This window comes from Bos indicus, chromosome 20, assembly GCF_029378745.1.
Source record: "Bos indicus isolate NIAB-ARS_2022 breed Sahiwal x Tharparkar chromosome 20, NIAB-ARS_B.indTharparkar_mat_pri_1.0, whole genome shotgun sequence".
Taxonomy (NCBI): Eukaryota; Metazoa; Chordata; class Mammalia; order Artiodactyla; family Bovidae; genus Bos; species Bos indicus.
The window spans coordinates 69,731,061-69,751,276 of NC_091779.1; positions in this window are offsets into that span (position 1 = coordinate 69,731,061).

Genomic DNA, 20,216 nt, shown 5'->3' on the forward strand with positions numbered 1-20,216 from the left:
AGTCAAGGCTATGGTTTTTCCATTGGTCATGTATGGATGAGAGAGAGTTGGACTGTGAAGAAGGCTGAGTGCTGAAGAATTGATGCTTTTGAACTGTGGTGTTGGAAAAGACTCCTGAGAGTCCCTTGGACTGCAAGGAGATCCAATCAGTCCATTCTGAAGGAGATCAGCCCTGGGTGTTCATTGGAAGGACTGATGCTGAGGCTGAAACTCCAGTACTTTGGCCACCTCATGTGAAGAGTTGACTCATTGGAAAAGACTCGTGCTGGGAGGGATTGGGGGCAGGAGGAGAAGGGGACGACAGAGGATGAGATGGCTGGATGGCATTACTGACTCGATGGATGTGAGTTTGGGTAAATTCCAGGAGTTGGTGATGGACAGGGAGGCCTGGCATGCTGCGATTCATGGGTTCACAAAGAATCGGACACGACTGAGTGACTGAACTGAACTGAACTGGAGCCTTCCAGGCTCCCTTGTCTATAGGGTTTCCCTGATAAGAATACTGAAGTGGGTTACCATTTCTGCCTTCAGGGGATCTTCCCAACCCTGGGATTGAAACTGCTTCTCCTGCACTGCAGGTGGATACTTTAGCACTGAGCCACCTGGAAAGCCCAATAATAACTTGTGCCTAGTCCCTCGGTCGTGTCAGACTCTTTGCTACCTCACAGACCGTAGCCCACTAGGCTTCTCTGTCCATGGGGATTCTCCAGGCAAGAATACTGGAGTGGGTTGCCTTGCCCTCCTCCAGGGGATTTTCCCAACCCAGGGATTGAACCCAGGTCTCCCACCTCGCAGTCGATTTCTTTACTGTCTGAGCCACAAGGGAAGCCCATAATAACATGATCCATCCCAGAAGATCATCATAAGAAACTGAAAGTGGTGAGATGTACGAAACCCCTGGATCAGAAGAGGAGCTGGCAAACATTCCTGTCGTCAGCCGCCTTTTGCTTCTTGCTCTCTTTCCAAGATGATCCATGTTTTAAGGTACAAGGTGGGATGCCCAGGGCTACCCAGCATGATCTGGTATAAAATTCCTACAAGGATTAAATATCACTGACCAGGAGGAAAGTTTCATGATCCTTCATTTTTGAAAACACCTTTGTTTGCCCCATGTCCAGTATTCCAGCCTGGATTCCACACGGGTGTTCTGATAAAGATAGAATGGGGGATGGACAACCACCCACAGAGGAGCAAAGACTCCCCTTGGGGAGAAGAGCTCGTTTATGGGGGAGTGTTCGCCGATACCTTTGCACGACCTCCATGTCTCCTGATGAAGGGGGTTTTGGGGTACGTTGTGCGCCATCCTGCTTGGGTATCACAGTTGCCAGCTTCCCACCATCGGCCACCCAGACTGCCCAGAAGAATGCAAGTTTCTGGGCACTGGGCACTGGTGTGGGATGAAGACCAGTGGTCACTGGGTCCCTGGTGTCAGAACACAAGCCAGATACCGGGACAAGGCTTTGGAGCCTAAATGGGCAAACCACAGCCTAATGAAAACCAAAAGCTCTTGTTTTGCTGCTGTTGTATTTTCTTTTCAAAAAATTTTGGAGCTCTTATGTAGACCATTTTAATCTTCTCTTCTCTTTGGGAGGCTATAAGTTGTTGTTTTTGTGTGTGTGTGAGCCCATAAAGAGTCTATTTAAACAGGTTATTATAGTTTTCACTGCAGATCCTACATTCTTTATAATTGTAAAGTTGGGGTAGAATAATCAACAGCAGATTTCCAGCAAAATTGATCAAATTCCCAAATGAATCTCCCCTGATGAGGATTTCATGCTTGTGCAGGAAGCCAAGCTGCAGGAAATGTGCAGGGCACACAAGCACATCCCCCCCGTGCTGGGATTGCTCTGCTGTGTGCTGTGTCACTCAGGACCTGCCTCCTGAAGTAGGGGGATGACAATCACGTGACACAGTTTGAAGGCGGGTCGTGAAGTACCTAAACGTCTGACAGGTCAACAGCATTTTTTCAATAGACTGGAAACCCCAGAGCAGTGCCTGGCAAGAGCGGTGGGACCCAGGGTTGGGGGACTGGCAAGGGCAGAGTGCCTGCCTTTTTGCTTTTGCCCAGATGTGGCAGGAGTGTTTCATTTGATGCCTGGCGCTAAAAGGTCGCATAAGCAAACATGGGCACAGAAATGGGCGTGAACGACCTCAGGACTCAAACTGCTACAGAAGATGCGGACACAAGTGTTTTTTCTTTCAAGTATCTAACTAATACTATTGCAGAATGTCCAGGGTATATACTCAACAAAACAGTGGTTGCATCATCTGGATTCAAGCTCTTTACTGAAAATGCTAACTTTACACTGGACTCGAGTTGGTTTACAGTGTTGGGCTAGTTTCAGGTGCACTGCAGAGTGGATCAGTTATACATATACATGTATCCTTTTTTTCAAATTCTTCTCCCATTTCATTTCTTAAGGCTTGAAATCATAGCCAGAAGCTTGGCTGCCTCATGGCGTAAGATGACTCATCATCCCTGAGATTCTGAGCCCGGCTGGCAGTGCCCCCTGCCATCTATCAAGCCCTCAGGTACTGCAGGACTCGGGGGTCCCTCTCCCCAAATCCTGGGAGGTGGAATTCTGACACCTTCATGCCACCTCCTGGAGAGAAGGCTTTCTCAACATCATGGAAGCAGGTCTAGTGTGGAAGGTGTGGGAGGGACCAAAGCAGACCTCCAGGCAGGAAGAGGGGGCTTCCTTCACAGCCCTGCGTCTGCGGAAGAGACACTGGCTAGAGCTTTGTAGCCTTGACCTTAGGACTGAGCGTCAGCCCCTGGAACCTATGCGGCTGCCTTCTGATTCCCTGAAGATGCCTCTTGTCCAGGACCACAGAGGCTGCCCAGTGCTGGAGGCAGCTGTGCACTTCCAGACCCCAGGAAGCCCTCTAGGAGTGGGAGTGAGACGGGGAGGGGAGACCACACAGAGCACATGGCAGGGAAGGAGTTCACAGGTGACTTCTCTTTTTTTAGAAAACATACATTATTGAAGTATAATTCACATATCAGGTAACATATGCATTTAAAATGCACAACGGAGAAGGAGATGGCAACCCACTCCAGTCTTCTTGCCAGGAAAATCCCATGGACAGAGGAGCCTGGTGGTCTGCAGTCCATGGGGTCACAAAGAGTCGGACATGACTGAGCACACACGAAATGTACAATCTAATCGTTCTGGGTACACTCGCAGTTACACGAAGCCATCACCGCAGTCATATGAGTATGGATATCATGTTCACTGTGGCGCCCGTCTCAAGAAGGGACTTCATACACATGGAGTCATCAGTATCGTGCTTCGGGTCGGCTTCTTTCACTTTAAGTGATGCTGGAAAGCTTCCTCTCTCTCTGTAGCATGTATGTGCCATCCTTTATTCTTTTCTGTTGTAATTCAGTCACTAAGTCGTGTCGCACTCTTTGCGACCCCATGGACTGCAGCACACCAGGCTTCCCTGTCCTCCACTACCTCCCAGAGTTTGCTCAAACACATGTCCATTGAGTCGGTGATGCCATCCAACCATCTCATCCTCTGTCGTCCCCTTCTCCTCCTGCTTTCAATCTTTCCCAGCATCAGGGTCTTTTCTAATGAGTCAGCTCTTTGCATCAGGTGACTAAGGTATTGGAGTTTCAGCTTCAGCATCAGTCCTTCCAATAAATATTCAGGTTGATTTTCTTTCCGTGGCTGAATAACATTTCATTGTGTGGATGGATCACATTTTTATCTTTTCATTCTTAGGCTAATGAGCACCTGAGTTGTTTCAACCTCTGTACATTATGAACAATGCTGCTATGAATGTTCGTGTGCATATTTTTGCAAAAAAAAAAGGTTTTCCTTCCTCTTGGATGTGTACCTAGGAGTGGGGTTAGGAGTGGATTCTTTACCAACTGAGCTGTCAGGGAAACAGAGCCGTTGAACCAATGAGGAGGTGAAACAAAGACCCAGAGGATGCTCGGCTGTGTGACCCAGTAAGTACCCAGGCAAATACGTGATTCTCACCAGTGGAAAGATCTAAGCTGATTCAGACCGGCCAATAACAATTTACACTTGGTCGTATCTGTATTAAATGCTATCTTTTCATCCAATGTACTCCTTGGTGGAAAATTAGTAAGAATGCACCTTTTTTATAACATTAGCCAAGAAACGAGGGTATTTAGATTTAAGGATTAGAGAGATGTCATCAGTGTACTTAGAAGGCTGAGCGTCTTGTGCCATTTCAGAGAGTTCAACATTCTTAAAAGATGCACAAATTCAAATAAGCCTGAAAGCTTACATTAATGGCTAACTTCGTTCTCAATCTTAAGATTGCTTTTGCTGGCAAAAAAAAAAAAAAAAAAATGATGAGAGAGTGTTATTTTGCAGGAACATAAAGACTGAAGCCCAGATAGAAAAATACAAGAAAGCTTCCTTATCGAATTCTAATAACTGATTCCTCAGAGACCGCGTCCGGCGGCTTGAGAGGGAGCAGCGGTCCTCTGACGAGGCCTTTCCTGGGTTATCTGGCTTTGAAAGGATCATGTTCAAACCCTGCAAAGATAAAAGGAGGCCTCCACAGGCTGTGAGCCGGACCCTTAACCATTTCCATATGACAAAGTCCTCTCCCGAGACCTGACCTGCCAGGAGTGCCCGACTCGGCCGACGTGAAGAAGCCAGGCGCTCCTCTATCTGCTTCTCGGAGACAAGGCTGCGGAAAGAGCTTTTGAAAAAGACTTGAAAATGCTTTCTTTGGGGGGAAAAAGTCTTCGTGAAAAAGAAGCCAGAGACATAACAGTGTTCAAAACCAAACTCTTCCTTAAAATAGACTTCTAGAATTTAAAAACAAAGACAACCAGAGAAGGAAGGCAGATCTGTGAAGTGAAGTTCATTTCTGACAGCATCTGCTCACTTCTCTCCATACAATTATTGTGGTTATTTTTTCTGTTTATATTCACGTAATCAATTTACATAGTGGTGGCCTTTTCTAATTAGAAGCCCTGGAGGCCTTTCATTTCCACCTTCTTAAGATTCTAAAGGGAATCTCTGACAAGAGCTGGTCTCAATGATGAAAAGTAACTGAATTTTCTTTTTGCCTTTTCACTCATTAACTTTAATCATTTTCTCTTGGCTTCTTTAGTCATTGTTGAACATGTGCTTAAAGCCAAGTATTGAAAAATATTAATATATTATAAATATATTGATAAAGAAATATAAAGAAAGCTGAGCTCCAAAGAATTGATGCTTTTGAACTGTGGTGTTGGAGGAGACTCATGAGAGTCCCTTGGACAGCAAGGAGATCCAACCAGTTCATCCTAAAGGAAATTAGTCCTGAATATTCATTGGAAGGACGGATGCTGAAGCTGAAACTCCAATACTTTGGCCACCTGATGAGAAGAACCGACTCATTGGAAAAGACCCTAATGCTGGGAGGGATGGGAGGCAGGAGGAGAAGGGGACGACAGAGGATGAGATGGTTGGATGGCATCACCAACTCAATGGATGAGCTTGAGCAAGCTCCAGGAGTTGGTGATGGACAGGGAAGCCTGGCATGCTGCAGTCCACGGGGTCACAAAGAGTCAGGCCCAATTGAGCGACTGAACTGAACTGAAGGTTTTATAAAAGGTGTTGTTTAATCACATAATTTCTGCCCTGAGTTTCAAACATGGTAGGCAATTGAGAAATGCTTTCCCACTGATCGGGAAAATATCTACTTTTTGAAGTATTTGCAAGGCTCTTAGAAACTATTTTCATTTTTTAAAAATCAAGGAAAATGTATTTTCCAGAAAAGATTTATATTAGTCACATGAGATATTTTCCCAAAGTTATTAAGCATAATCTTACTCAATGAAGACTTCTCTAATGGTTGACAAGAAACCATGATGATGCAATGTGGCACATTGTTGATAGTTTTAACAGATAACAGTGTTAGTGTTTGAGGGAAAGCAGCTTTAAAGAATGGAGGCAATGAGTGAATTACAGGTTTGATAACTTAATTGCTGTGACTGATGTCGGGGGAGCAGAAGCCCACGGAGGTGTAAGAAACTTGCGGTGTTCATGAGAAAAGGAACACGCTTGAAGACTGCTGGCTGAGCTGCCTTGGGAAGCATCCGTGGTCGTGGCGGTCTGCTCACCTGCATCGCTATAACAGGAGGGGGTTCTGCTGGACCACATGGTCCCTACGGACAAGTGTCCCAAAGCCCGGGTCCCTCCAGGGCTGACCTGCACACGCGGGCTCCATCTCCTGTCCTGAGCAGCCTGCTCCACGAAAGATTCTTTTCCCAGAACCTTGAGCCATCACCTGTGTAAGCACCACATCCCTTGAACATTCAGATGACAAAGCCCTATGTCTGTCATCTCTAGAATCTTCCTGCTTCCCTGTCCCGATCTCGAATACACTGAAGCAGTGTACGTTACCCAACGCACTCACAGGAATCACAGGTTCACAAAGTAAGGAGAAACCGGCACATGTTTTCAGTTTCACTGTGTATCAGCAATGAAACAAGTTGCCAAAATAGGCATTTAGCAGCCAAAACACTAAATGAACCACTGAAATTAAATTCCTTTTTTTAAAGAAACTGAGCATGTAGCAACTCATATTTTGATAGGTATATTTGGAAGGTCCAGAAAATTGTAATTTTTTAAATCAAGGGGTCTAAAAATAAATTTGAACAGTTCTCTAAAGAACAGAGCTTATTTTGTCCTAAAAGTTCCCTGAATATTCATTGGAAGGACTGATGCTGAAGCTGAAGTTCCAATACTTTGGCCACCTGATGCAAATAGCCAACTCATTGGAAAAGACCCTGAAGCTGGGAAAGATTGAAGGCAGGAGGCGAGGGTGACAGACAATGAGATGGTTGGATGGCATCACTGACTCAATGGACATGAATGGGAGATGGTGAGGACAGGGAAGCCTGGCATGCAACAGGTCATGGGATCACAAAGAGTGGGACATGCCTTAGTGACTGGACAACAACCACAAAACGTTCCTTTTGAAAATTAGATGAATAACTATATCAAATTTACCGAATTTGCAACTAGTGTTTAAGGTTCTGGGGCCATATTTAATATACTGGTCTTTCTAAATCATTGCGGCTCCACATTGGAAGTTCTTGTGTTTATATTAAGAATTTGAGCCTAGAAATGAAAAAAAATAAAACCATACTTGAGTTAGAATCTTACAAGTTGATCTTAATATTTCCATGGACATCAAAGCTCTCCTCTTGGCTCTTTACCCTCAGGCCCTTCGTTTCAGACACCCGTGGGAGAAGAAACAGACACATTTTTTAAATCCCACATAGTAATTTTTATAAAAGACGCCTAAAACATTGATTTCAGCAGTCCCACGGTTGTAACAGAACTATAAAAACGGCCCACAGAAGTCACAGCTCCAGCTCACTTGCGGCCGGCGCAGCATCACGGTTATTGCTGCGGTCACGCCACAATGTTGGTCCCCTCGGCTCCAGCACCAGACGAGCCCGCAGAGGGGTTTCCCTCTCTCATGCCTTCAGGCCTCGGCCACGCCTGGCTTCAGACCTGGACACCTTCCTTCTCCTTTTCTCCTTTGCTGCCTCCTACGTGCTCTGCATCCCTGGTGGCTCAGACGGTGAAGAATCTGCCAGCAATGCGGGAGACCTGGGTTTGCTCCCTGGTCAGAAAGATTCCCTGGAGAAGGGAATGGCAGCTCACTCCAATATGCATGCCTGGAGAATTCCATGGACAGAGGAGCCTGGTGTGGGCTACAGTCCATGGGGTCGCCAAGAGTCGGACACGACTGAGCAACCAACACTTCACTCCACCGTCTCTGCTCTCACAGCAGACGTGAAAGCCTTGGCTCGTACGAGAAGGAGCCCAGCCCAGCGTGAGAGCCAAGGGCTGAGCTGGTGCCTGGGACACGCAGCTCCTCGTGTGTGTCCACCTCCTGTCCTGCCTGGGTCACGCAGAAGGAGGTCACTAGGGAGGCAGGCTCATCGGTGAACTGTGGCTGACGTCAGCTCATCTGGACGATGGTTTACAAAACAGGCAGAAAGGAAGGCAGTACAGGTAGACAAGGAGCTGCCGGGATCCGGGACAGAGGTCTCCACAGAGGCCACCATCTCCCAGCCCAGGAACATCATTTCTGACACGTTGCAGCTCATTACCTTCAGAGCGTCTGCCGCTGCTTCTCGGTGTGTGCGCCACGGTTACCCCTGAGCTTCCCGAGGAGGCCCTCGCCCTCTCACGTTGAGGGTTTGTCCCATCACACGGGTGCAGGGCTGGGAGAGAAGAAGGCAGGGCAGGGACCAGCCATCTCCCCCAGCCACTGACAGCAGGGACATTAGGTGCCATGTGTCCAGCTCTTCACCGAGACTCTAGAAAGATGGATCATCTGTTCATGCAGTCCTGTTGGCCCATTTACAGATGGGGAGACTGAGGTTTCCACAGGATAGCATGCTGTGCGTCCCATCACGGAACAGAGGCCTGGCTCCGCTCCACCCTCCAAGGGGTAGCTGCCGGAGCCCCTACTGGAGAACGGTTTTGACCCGGGACAGTCCCCCATCTGCACTGTTCTTAGCAGGAACGTTCCAAGAAGAAGGGGGTTCCATGCAAAGCCAGGAAGGGAAGAAAAAGAGGGTTCCATCCAAAGCCAGGAAGGAACGGCTTTCCTTGGTCTCTGCAGACCTCTTAGGATCCTGCTAAGCAGTGTGTCTTGCTTCCTGACTTACCTCTCTGAAATTCTGTGCCTGGAGGGTTTTTAAACCAGAGAAAAACAGTAAGGGGCTCCTCTGGGCTAACCAAGCCCATCTATCCCCAGCCCTGGGCCTGAGTGGAGGCACCCTGGGCAAGGCGGGCCTATCTCTCCTTTGCTGCTGCTGGACAGACAGACACCAGGAGCCCCTGGCCGGGGAGAGGCCAGACCCACCCCTCCACCAGCACCGCTGCCCCCAGAGAGGCCAGTTCTGGAGCCTCTCCCAACCCAGCCAGTGCCCGTGTTCGTGGGTGGCCCTCGCGTGGACCCACCCGCAGACTGCAAGGCGCAGGGAAAATGAAGACGCAGGGGAGTGGTGAGGAGGGCTGTGACCCAGGGGGGTGATGAATGGTCATTTCTAAGATGTCTTTACCTGCAAAGCCTAAAAGAAATGTCACAGACAAGATGGCATCCAAGGGATGACCAAAGTGTGCCTCTGGAACTCAGCTTTCCAGAAACCTTGTTTCAAAATGAATGGACCGCGGTCCGGTCAAACCTCAGTGCCCTGGTGTGAGTGGACCGCCAAGCCGTCAGCAAGGAGGGAGCCCATGCCTCCGCCCGCCTCCTCCAGAGCCACTAGGAAATCACCAGCTTTACTCTGACCCGTTCGTTAAAGTCTGCTTCAGACACCAGCATGCGCTCCGCCACTTTTCCAGCTGCCTGTCCTCGATGTTAGAGAATCAACACGTTCATTCATTTCTAAATGACATTTACTTATATGTTGTAAGACCAGGGAGAAAGCCTCAGCGCCGGCTTTATCTCCTCCAAAATTAAGATAGCGGTTTAAATGGAAAATGTAATTTAAATCCTTTCCGACATGGAGCCTGTGTCTTTGGCCCCCTCAGTAGAGCCTCAGAAAGTCTGGGAGCGTCTGGATGCTGTAGGAGTAGCTCTGCACTCAAAGGAGAACTCAGAGCAGATAGAGACAAATCATCCCATGACATAGGTTAAAAGAGACCTGTTACTATGACAACAGATAGGGTCAGATAACAAAATGAACAGCCACTTTTGATCTTCAAAAAATTCTCTTTCCTTTGCTCTCTCCCTGTTATCTGGACCACTCCATCAAACACCTCACAGATAACACAGTTGAAAACCCAATCGACCTTCAGGAAAACCCAGACAAGTTGGAAAGTGTATGGAAAGGTTACCATCACAGTGAAAGGGCTTCTGATGATATTTGCCTGTATACACAGAAACACACACACATCCATTTTTTACGAGAGCAACAGGCCAGGGTTCAAAGGGATCCGCACAAGTGCTTAACACATGTACATAACAGTAATTTTTTTTATATCCCTGAGAATTGAAATAGTAAGAGGCACTCAAAGTTAAAAGATTTAGATGTCAGGACTCACTCTACAGAAACATTTGACATAAAATTGACAAGAGAATAAAATTACATACGAGGAGGACTGAAAAGTAAATGAAGAGAGAAATCCCATCATTGAGTAAAATTCATAGAGAAATTGATCAAAAAGTGCATGTAAGTGAAAAGAACTAGAAAGCTTCAAAACCCTTTCCCATGCTACTCAGTCACAGAGGAATTAAACAAAACCCCCACACGTTCGGCATTTAGCATAGCCTCACACTCGGAATCCTGTGACTGTTTGTTTATGTTGCTGATGGTTCCACAAAAGCAAGAAGAAAATGCTCTATATTTTAGCTTATGTGAGTTTACACTTTTGTCATGGTGGTCGATAACATGTTTTGCCATGAGAGCCGTTAAGTTCTTTGCTCCCTGCAAAATGTCGTCAGTATCAGCGCTGTACAATCTGCTCTTTGCAGGTAGAAACGGTTCCCCACGGTTTGGCCGGATCGTTGCAGGGACTGGGGAGTTTGTCCTCTTAAGCCTCCTGTGACACCCAGGTCCTTGTCGCAGCGGCCCCACACACAGAAGAGAAGGGAGACTTCCATGAGGACCTGCTGGTTCCACGTTTGCAACTTTCCACAACGCTATGCCATTCTAAACCAGAATTTGCATTGCATGGCTTCTGCTGGAGATTCTTTATTCGCATCTTATTTTTTAAAAAATAAGAGATACCTCTCAATCCTTTCTTTGCCTCAAAAGCTTTTGGAAAGCACACATCCTTTTCCTATTGGCTTCCAAAAAAAAAAAAAGAATCCTTTCCAAAATGAAACCATTTTGGATGAAAGGTGTGAAGCTAAGGCAGCAATCAGAGTGAGTTTAAACTGGCTTTAGTGAGAACTGTTTGCTCCAGTCAAGACCAAGTACACAGAAAATAATGAGACTCTCTGCAATCCTTGATTTAAAAAAATAGCAGCAATAAATGTGTAAATTTAACTAGAAAATGGAAAAGAGCCACATGTCAGTTTTGAAGTGACCCAAGAATTCATAACGTCCAGAATAATGAAAAGATTATGATACTTTGATTTAAAGATGCTGAAAGAAAAATACCCATTTTTTAAGCTCACAAGGCAGTCAGCATTTATACTGATACTGTATATTAACACACATACGTGGAATCTATAAAAACGGTACAGATGAACCTACTTGCAAAGCAGAAACAGAGACACAGCACAGCGAACAAATGTGTGAACACCAGTAGGGGAGGGGCGAATTGGGAGAATGGAACTGACATAGCATTTTATATACATAGTATATATAATTTGTATACATATATCTAGTATAAATATATATATAGTATATATAATTGACATTAAATATATATATACACACTATGTGTAAAATAGATAACCAATGAGAGCCAACTGCAAAGCTCAGGAAACTCTAAATCAATGCTCTGTGGTGACTTGAAAGGAAAGAAATCTTAATTTCTTAAAAAGAGGGGTATACATATGGCTGATTCACTTTGTTATACAGCAGAAGCTAACGCAACACTATAAAGCAACTACACACCAATAAAAAAATTTTTTAAGATAACTGCCGGGTTTCTTCACCAGCCATTCTGTTCTTTTTTGCTTTTCTATGTGTTCAGTCTTTCTAATGTCCAGAAGACCACATTTCCCTTTTCTGCATTACTGCACCTGCTCATTTACAAAAGTCACTTACAGCTGGTCTAGACTTAAGATGAAGCCCAAGAACATGAAAATGAAGACACAGTGAGCAACAAAATTCACCTGCGTCAGCAGCACCTCGTTCATAGTATAATCCAGGGTAAGAAGCAGTTAGGGCCCCCCAGGAGGCTCAGTGGTAAAACATCTACCTGTCAGTGCAGGAGATGCAAGAGACATGGGTTTGATCCCTGGGTCAGGAGGATCCCCTGGAGTAGGAAATAAATAAATAAGCATTTATTATTTAGTTACTACTAAACTTAAGGCATTCTGGTATGTCCCTGCCGGAGTTAAAAGTGACACAAAGCCATCCCACCTCCATGGAGGGGACCACCAGCCGAATACAGAGGCAATACGAAAGCTTAAAAATAAAATATACGCTGGGCATTCAAAGAGAACGCTCTCCCCTTCTCTTTGGGTATCAGAAAGACTTTACAGAGGAGGTTGTACTGAAAACAAAACCTGAGGTGTAGTCCTACAGTCAAAATTGAAAACCAGCTAAGTTATAGGATGAGTTGTCATCCTGTTTGAATAAGTAACCATTTTTGAGATTGCACTCCGTACTGCATTCCGGAAATAATATTAGTCCAGGGTCTGGCTGTGTGGACGCTGCCATTCGCTCTGCTTCTCAGCCCTCTACGTGAACATGCACTCAGAGCCGGTGGTATGCCTGCACCCCTCTCCCTGAAAGGTCTCCTCTGTCCTTCCCAGAGCTGGCATTCATTGGTATGCTCTCCCGTGGTCACCAGCGTGGTCAGCCGCACTGCAGCCCGAGTGACGTTTCTGCAGGGCCCCAGACGTCCTGAAGGAGGGATCCACTTACTCATCTTTCACATAGTCTTTGAGTGTCTGCCTTCAACCCCGTCTGAACTCCTGAAGTTTCCCATTTTCCCCTGCCTTCTGACATATGCTCAGGAACCACTTGGCGGGACCGCCCCTAACTTGAGCTGCCATCAGGGATGCAGGTGTGCGGACGCCAGGGATGCTCTGTCTGGGACATGTCTTAGTCCACCTGGTCTCAGGTTCAATCAGCATGCCCACACTGTGCCTGTGCCTCAGATCCCTCCCCCAGGCACCCGCACAGCAACATACATGCACACAAACACGCGTGTGCACAGACACAAGTGGACACACGCGCTCACGCATGCACACAGACACACGTGGACACACACGCTCACTGCCGGTCAGTTTTCACAGTGGGAAGCTGGAAAGTGCCTCCATGCCCATCAGAACATGAGTGGTTAGGTGAGTTTTGCACACTCAGGCCATGTGCAACCGCTGAGAAGAGCGAGGAGGAGCCACGTGAGAGAACAAGCTGTGCAAGACGCAGCTTGGAACAAACCTGGGGTCTGTCCCGCTGTGGGAAGTGAACCACCATCTGCACGTTTGTAGACGCTTCTCCAGCATCTCTGGGGCCACGGGCCCGGGGCTGGGCTGATACTCCCCTTCCAGGACGGTGCCATGACCTCTGTTCACCTTGCTTCTCCACAACCAAGGCCCCTGCCCAGCTCTGCTCTCAGACAGACCCTCCCCTTCCCGGGGAGGCCCTGGGCAGGCTGAGAGAGGTCCTCCATTTCTGGAGGGTTCCATCTGTCCGCTCACCCCAAAAGCCCCCAGAGACCACCTTCCCCATGTCCAAGCCCCTAGAGCTCCAGGCAGGGTGCCTTCACACTTCCAGTCACAAGCCCACAGCTCGCCCCTGGGCAACCTGCAGCCACGTGGGGGAGGGTGCCCCCTCCCAGCCTTCTGCCATGCCTGGCGATGCCAGCGTCCGGTGAGAACAGTCCTCAGGACTCCCGTTCCTCCCGGCCCCCGGCTGCCCTCCCCGCTGGCTGTCCTGGGGACAGATGGATACCCTCCTTTCTGGCTTCTGCGCTGAGTGATACTGGGCACGCTGGACGTCGCTGGGTGACGGGGGCGCCAGGCTCCCTCTAACGATGCACTGGCAGCTTCTCCAGGAGAAGCACTTGTCCAGAATCGTCTGACAGAGCAGATCCGTTCCTCAAACCCCCACGAAAGAAAAGCCCATGGCCGGCAAGCCACGGAGAATCATCTCTTTTTCCTTTTTTTTTTTTCACTTCTAAATTTTGCTGTTTCTCTATTTTTTCTTTCATTGAAGTAGAGTTGATTTACAACTCTGTACTAATTTCTGCTGTGCAGCAAAGGGACTCAGGGTCCCAGAGAACAGGCTTGTGGTGGTCAACGGGAAGGGAGAGGGGTGGAGGGGGGTTGGGGTTGGGAGATGCGAGCGATTGCCTTTGGAATGGACCGGAAACACGATACAGCACAGGGAATCATTTCGTGATTGCGGGTCGGGGGCAGGAAAAGACAGCGGACACGATACAGCACAGGGAATCATTTCGTGATTGCGGGTCGGGGGGAGGAAAAGACAGCGGAGGGGAGCAAGGACTGGACAGGCCCGGGGCGGGGCAGGGGGCAGGCGGAGGGTAACATCACAAGATCCGCAGTGGGATCCCCGGCGACTCTGCCTTCACTATCGCACCACCTTGCCCTGGCCTGAGGTCCCCAGAGGAGCCGTCGGCCGCTCCAGGCCCTGTCTCCCCAGCGGTGGGGCTGTGCTCGTCTGTGGTTTGGGATGGTGTCTGAGACCACTCCACTCAGGGGGACCCTTCTACCTCCATCAAAGTGTCGGGACGAGAGGCTGGGGGGCGGTCCATCATTCTTGCTTCCCCATAGCTGTCTCCTGCACCGTCTTCCTCCTTCCAGGAAACATAGATGATGCCAGATGCTGGAGACGAGGATAGGTAAGACAACATCCCATTTCTAAGGTGGCTAACGGGCCGTGAGAATCAGCCCAGGTCTTAAAGTTGTCTTCACATGTCATACATAAGAAAAACCTTCCGATTCTCAAGCCATGATCACATGGAAATCTTGAGTACGTTGACATTTCAAGAAAGACCTTTTATGTTACGGAATCATTCAGTACAGAGCGTCTTTCCCCAAAGTTCCTAGAGACACTATTGGATTCAACTCCCCAAACTTGAAAGGGTTGTGGGCTCTTTTTTGTGAATATTTCTTTTAAAAAGTGCAAAGACCTGACACGAAGTAGGAAATACTGTCTAACAGAGAAAATGTAGGGACTTTTTTTTTCCCTAGTCTCTACATATTTCTCATTTGCTTTGGAACAATGTCTGAGAAATACCTTTTCATATTATAGGGTATTTTATAGGCAGTTTTTCTCTTTATTGATATTGATGTGCTTGTCTGTAAAAAAAAAAAAAAAAGATGTTCACATAGCAGATAACACTCATGATGTGATTTTGCACACGGATGTTTGGCATGTATAGGGATGACAGGGAGCGCTCAGAAAACAACTGGAACCCACGGGACGGTGTCCTAACCCCTCTCCTGACCGTGAACCAGCCGCTTGGCTCTCCCTGAGTCTCCTCCTTACCTGCCATTTGATAAGCAGAGCTTCGTCACCTCTTCCCAGACGGCAGGTAGTAACCAGAAAATTATCTTACAGAATCTTGAGTGTGCTCCCCGCAAGGTTTTGAAGCCTAAATACAAATTTATATAATAAATACATGTAATACTTAAAAAGTAATAACAATAAAGGGAAGACACATAATTACTTCTTTGCAGATAATCTTGCTTGTTCGGTCGCTCAGTTGTGTCTGACTCTTTGTGACCCTGTGGACTATAGCCCACCAGGCTTCCCAGAGTTTGCTCAAAGTCACGTCCCATGGACAGAGCAGCATGGCGGGCTACAGTCTACGGGGTCACAAAGAGCTGGACACGACTGAGCACAAGCACAGCTTAGTAAAGGAAAATGTGGCTGAACAACCAGTGTGCCCAGCCCTGGGGAGGTGCTTCGTATGCACGCATAAGAGGCCCGCGGGATTCGACGCACACAGTACACTTGCAGAGATCAAATGAAAATATGTTATGTGCTTGTGTGTCCAACCTCACAGGCAAAGCTTAAGGCCATCAGGATATTAATGACCTTAAGTGACAAAATGCAGAATGAACTGCACCAGATCAATCACTAGCAAAGAAAAGTCAGGCAGGAGCATCCTTCAAGCAGAGAGGCAGGCTGTGGCAGCCACAGGATAAAGAGTCTGCACTTTCAGTGGAAACTGGAGAGGCAGAACTAGTCTGGAGAGCAAAGTTGGTGGAAGGATTCTTTCAAGGGTTAGGTGTTATTTAATATTTATATTTAAAAGCAAATTAAGGACTGTTTAAAGGATGTTTGCATAAGAGATTGGATTTGCTTTAATTATTTGGTTATTTGTTGTTCCTATATAGCATTTATTAATCAAATGAAAACAGAGCTTTTAATAGATTTCACTTCTTTGAAAAACTAGCTCTCTAAATTATTAAATGCAACTTTCTCCCTCAACAATCAGCGCTCCTCTGTGACTCCCCCTAGCCTCTGTCTGCTTCTCAGCCACCTTCCTTTGTGGGTTTTCCCCGACGTTTTCAAGCTTCAGGAACCTCGCTATCATCTTCATGTGATCTATTGATCACTTCGCACTTCATTTTAGAGTAAATCCGTCATTTTGACCTTGCTGGAGCCCTGGGCCTCCTTGCTGGGGTGGGCAGGCTGTTGCTGAGAGGTGCTTGGGGAGTCAGTGCTGGAACTCATCTCTGCTTCCAAGTACTCCTGACCCCCATTCCCAGTGGGCCGGTTTCTGACCATCCTATTCTCAGAGAAGATAACGTCAGACCTCAGGCAACTAGAACCAAAGCCAAACCCCACGGTGGCAGGTTAGCACCCCCCAACCCTCCCTCGATCTCGCTGAATTTCCTCCTGAGTCAGATCCATCCAGACCCCCATCTACGTCCTGGTTTTGCGCGTCCCCCCACCACGAGGCTTCACAGAAACCCCCTCTTCCCTAAAGACCCCACATGGGCCAGGTGGACCTCGGCGTTCCTTTCTGGGACCACATCTGGGACTGCTGTCCCGCCGTGAACAGGGCAGCCATCCTACGCCCCACACCCAGCCCACCATGGGGAACGGCCCCTCTGAGCATCGGAGGCCCCCTCCTGGGGGATCCTCAAGCAGGCCTCACTGCCGGAGCATCAGGAAGCTGGCCAGGGCCTAGGCGTTGGCATTCCATGCCAGTCCTTCCCTGGGGGAGTGTCACACACAACCCCGGGGGAGACTGCCTTCTGGGCTGTGCCCTGCAGTGTCGGCTCCCAGCCAAGGGAGGACAGCCAGTCTGCCCATCTGTGGAGGGTCTCCCGGCCCACCTGGAGGGCACTCAGCCTCTAACGGGGAAGAGAATGGGGGCCGGGCTGTCCACATGAACAGACATCCTCAGGGATGAGGGATGATCGCAGAATGAGTGCGTGCTCCACGGCCTTGAACCACAGTCCTGATTAAACTGGCGGTGGCTCAGAACCTCATCTCTGATGGTCCAGGCCCATCACTAAGCTCCTGAATATGAAACTCTGCTGGCCCCCAATCACACCCAAGTAAGGCCACCCTCAATGCCTGCTCCACCCCTGCCCTAGGGCCACCAAACCTTGCTGCCACCTCCAGCCACAGTCACAAGGACTAACACACTTGAATTGCAGGCTTTGTCCTTTAGATTTCTAAACATGATAAAGTATACACTTCTGAGAACACTGGCAACATCTAACCCTAAGGATGACAGTATTTTCAGGATAAAAATCTGTTCCTGTGACTTGATGAGTGCAGTATGCTTGTAAGGAATAGAATATGGAAACCTGCATTGTGTCTGAGAATATCTGAGATAATTTACTGATATGCTCCCTGGTTTCCTGGTTCAGTTTCAACCAGGACGCCTAGCCCTTGGTCCTAGGAAGACATCAACTTCCCCTGCTTGGCCCATGAAGTCGGACCCCCTCTCTCATTCTAACCAGAGCACAAAGAACCCTTCAGACTAGCTTGTTTATGCAGCAGGAAAACCAACAGGCACATTTTCAAAAAGAATCGCATGTCATTAATTCTTATTGATGTTGAAACTTTCCTTTTTAGCAAAACAGAAACTGTTGGGTGAGCATCATGCACTATGTCAATAACAGGAAAGAAAATAAATGTTGAAACATGCTAAATAATTGCCCGACGGTACTTGTACTAATGACCGTAAACTTCTACTATGCTAATTTTTCTCTCCACTTTTAATTACCGATCAATAATACTTTGCGGTTGACATTTAAAAATGCTGAACCACATGTAGCAACACAGACGGAGAGAAAATCTACAATGTGGGACTGAATTTGCCAAATCAATAAACTTTGCCATTTAACAAATAGTAGCGTGTAAACAGTCACCAAGATAAGCGAGTGAAGAGCACTGAGCCCGGAGGACTTCACTCCTGCTTGGTAACACCAGGCCCCACTGCCCTGACGGAGGCCCTCTGCTGGGAAAGACGGGGCGAGCCACTGTCTCCAGCTCTGGGTCCAACCTTCTCAACCAGAGAGAAACCTGGAAAATGCAGGACTCGATGGTCCGAAGGGCGTTCTCCTTATTTACAAGGAACTCCTTCGTAGAAATCAGAGGGTTTGCCCCGTGTCTATGGTTGATAGGATCATAAAGGCATTGGATAAAGATGTGTGAGTTTAACACTATCCTCCTGTGAGTATAATAGTATTATGCTCATCACTCATTTGGAATTTAAGGGCTAGAAGCAATAACATGTCCATCTACCTTGGAGACCAAAGGAAAAGAAGGCTTAAACGCCCACGCAGATCCCAGGAAGGTCAGCTACTGTGGAGCACCATGGTGGAGAAGCCGCCTTCACTTGGACTGTTATGTGCAAGAACAATAAAGCTGGACCTTCAGTAACTCAAGCGCGTGTTATACCTTCTCCTGCACCGGAGGTAGAGGTGGTCTGTCTTCCTGGGTTGGGCCTTCTGCGGGTTGGGCTGTTGAGCGTGTTTGCAAAATGGTAGTGGTCAGCAGGCCCTCGCATCCTCTCCTTTGCCTCAGCATCTTCCTGGGGGACATTTGTCAAGTAAAGGCTGAAGAGTCAAGGCTGTGGTTTCCCAGTCGTCATGTACGGACGTGAGAGCAGGGCCATAAGGAAGGCTGAGCCCAAAGAGTTGATGCTTTCAAACTGTGGTGCTGGAGAAGACCCTTGAGAGTCCCTTGGACGGCAAGGAGATCCAACCAGTCCATCCTAGAGGAAACCAACCTTGAATATTCATTGGAAGGACTGATGCTGAATAGTTTGACCACCTGATGTGAAGAACTGGCTCATTGGAAAAGACCCTGATGCTGGGAAAGACTGAAGCAAGAGAAGGGGGAATCAGAGGATGAGATGATTAGATAGCATTACCGTCTCAATGGACATGAATTTGTGCAAACTCCAGGAGATAGTGAAGGACAGGGAAGACTGGTGTGCTGCAGTCCATGGGGTCAGACATGATTTAGTTACTGAACAGCAACAACACTGCTGAAAACCAAGCAAAAGTTGTCACCTCACATCTCGGTCCCAGGGGGCCCACTGGCTTCTATATTCAGTTCTTATTCTCCATGGAAACTTTCAGAAATTACATCTACGTCACACTCCTGTTTTCATAGCAACATCACCCACCAAAAATGGCTCGCTGGGTCTGTTCAATGTGCGGGATTCAGAATATTTTGATTAAACAAAATGACAGGAGCAGAAGAGCACACTCAGCAGCCGTGTCCCACCCTGATCTGTAATCCTGGGCATCCTGCGGGTGCTTCTCTTCCCTATTCTGGGGTCACCAAGGTTTCCAGACTTTTTCATCTTCTGCTAAGCATTTTCCTTTGCCCAGTGCTCATGACCTCAGCGCTTCGCCTTCCTCCACACAGTCCTTCGGCACCCAGCCTGCAGCTCAAAATATCCGTGGTTCTGCCTTTGACATATGGTTACGGTTGCACCTCCCAGGAGTGCCTGCCCCTCACATCACCTGACCAAGTCCTACCTGTCCCTCAGGGGTCCATGTAAACCATCTGTTGGTTCCAAGTCTCCCTTCCTTGGCTCCCAAGCCTGGTGAAAGGGCAGTGAGAGCTCCCTCTTCAGTAACCCCAGAGCACAGTGGAGTGGACTCCTGGAGGGAGAGGTGGTGTCATGTGGGAGTGGGGGCCATCCTGAGAGGTGCCTGGGCAAGGGCGGTTGTGACTTAGCAACCCTCCCCACCTGCAGCTCCTCCCTCAGAGAAGACCCCTCCTCTCCAGTTGCTGCTATGTAAGTCAACCAGATGGCCCTGCTTCTTTCATCTATCTATCCATATTCCATCTATGCATCCATTCATGTATCCATCCATCCATCCGTCCATCCATCCCTCTATCCATCCGTACATCCATCTATCCATCCATCCATCTATCCATCCATCTTCACCTGTGCTCCCTGGCTCACCATCCTTTCCTTCTCTTGGGCAAGAAATTTCAAGACCACTTTTGCTTCCTTTCCCTACTTCTGCCGCAATGTCCTTGCATCTTTCCACTGCACTGTCCCAGGCTTAACTGCATCACAGACACCCCCTGCCCCAGCCTCACCCCTCTGAAATGCCTTCCTTGGCTG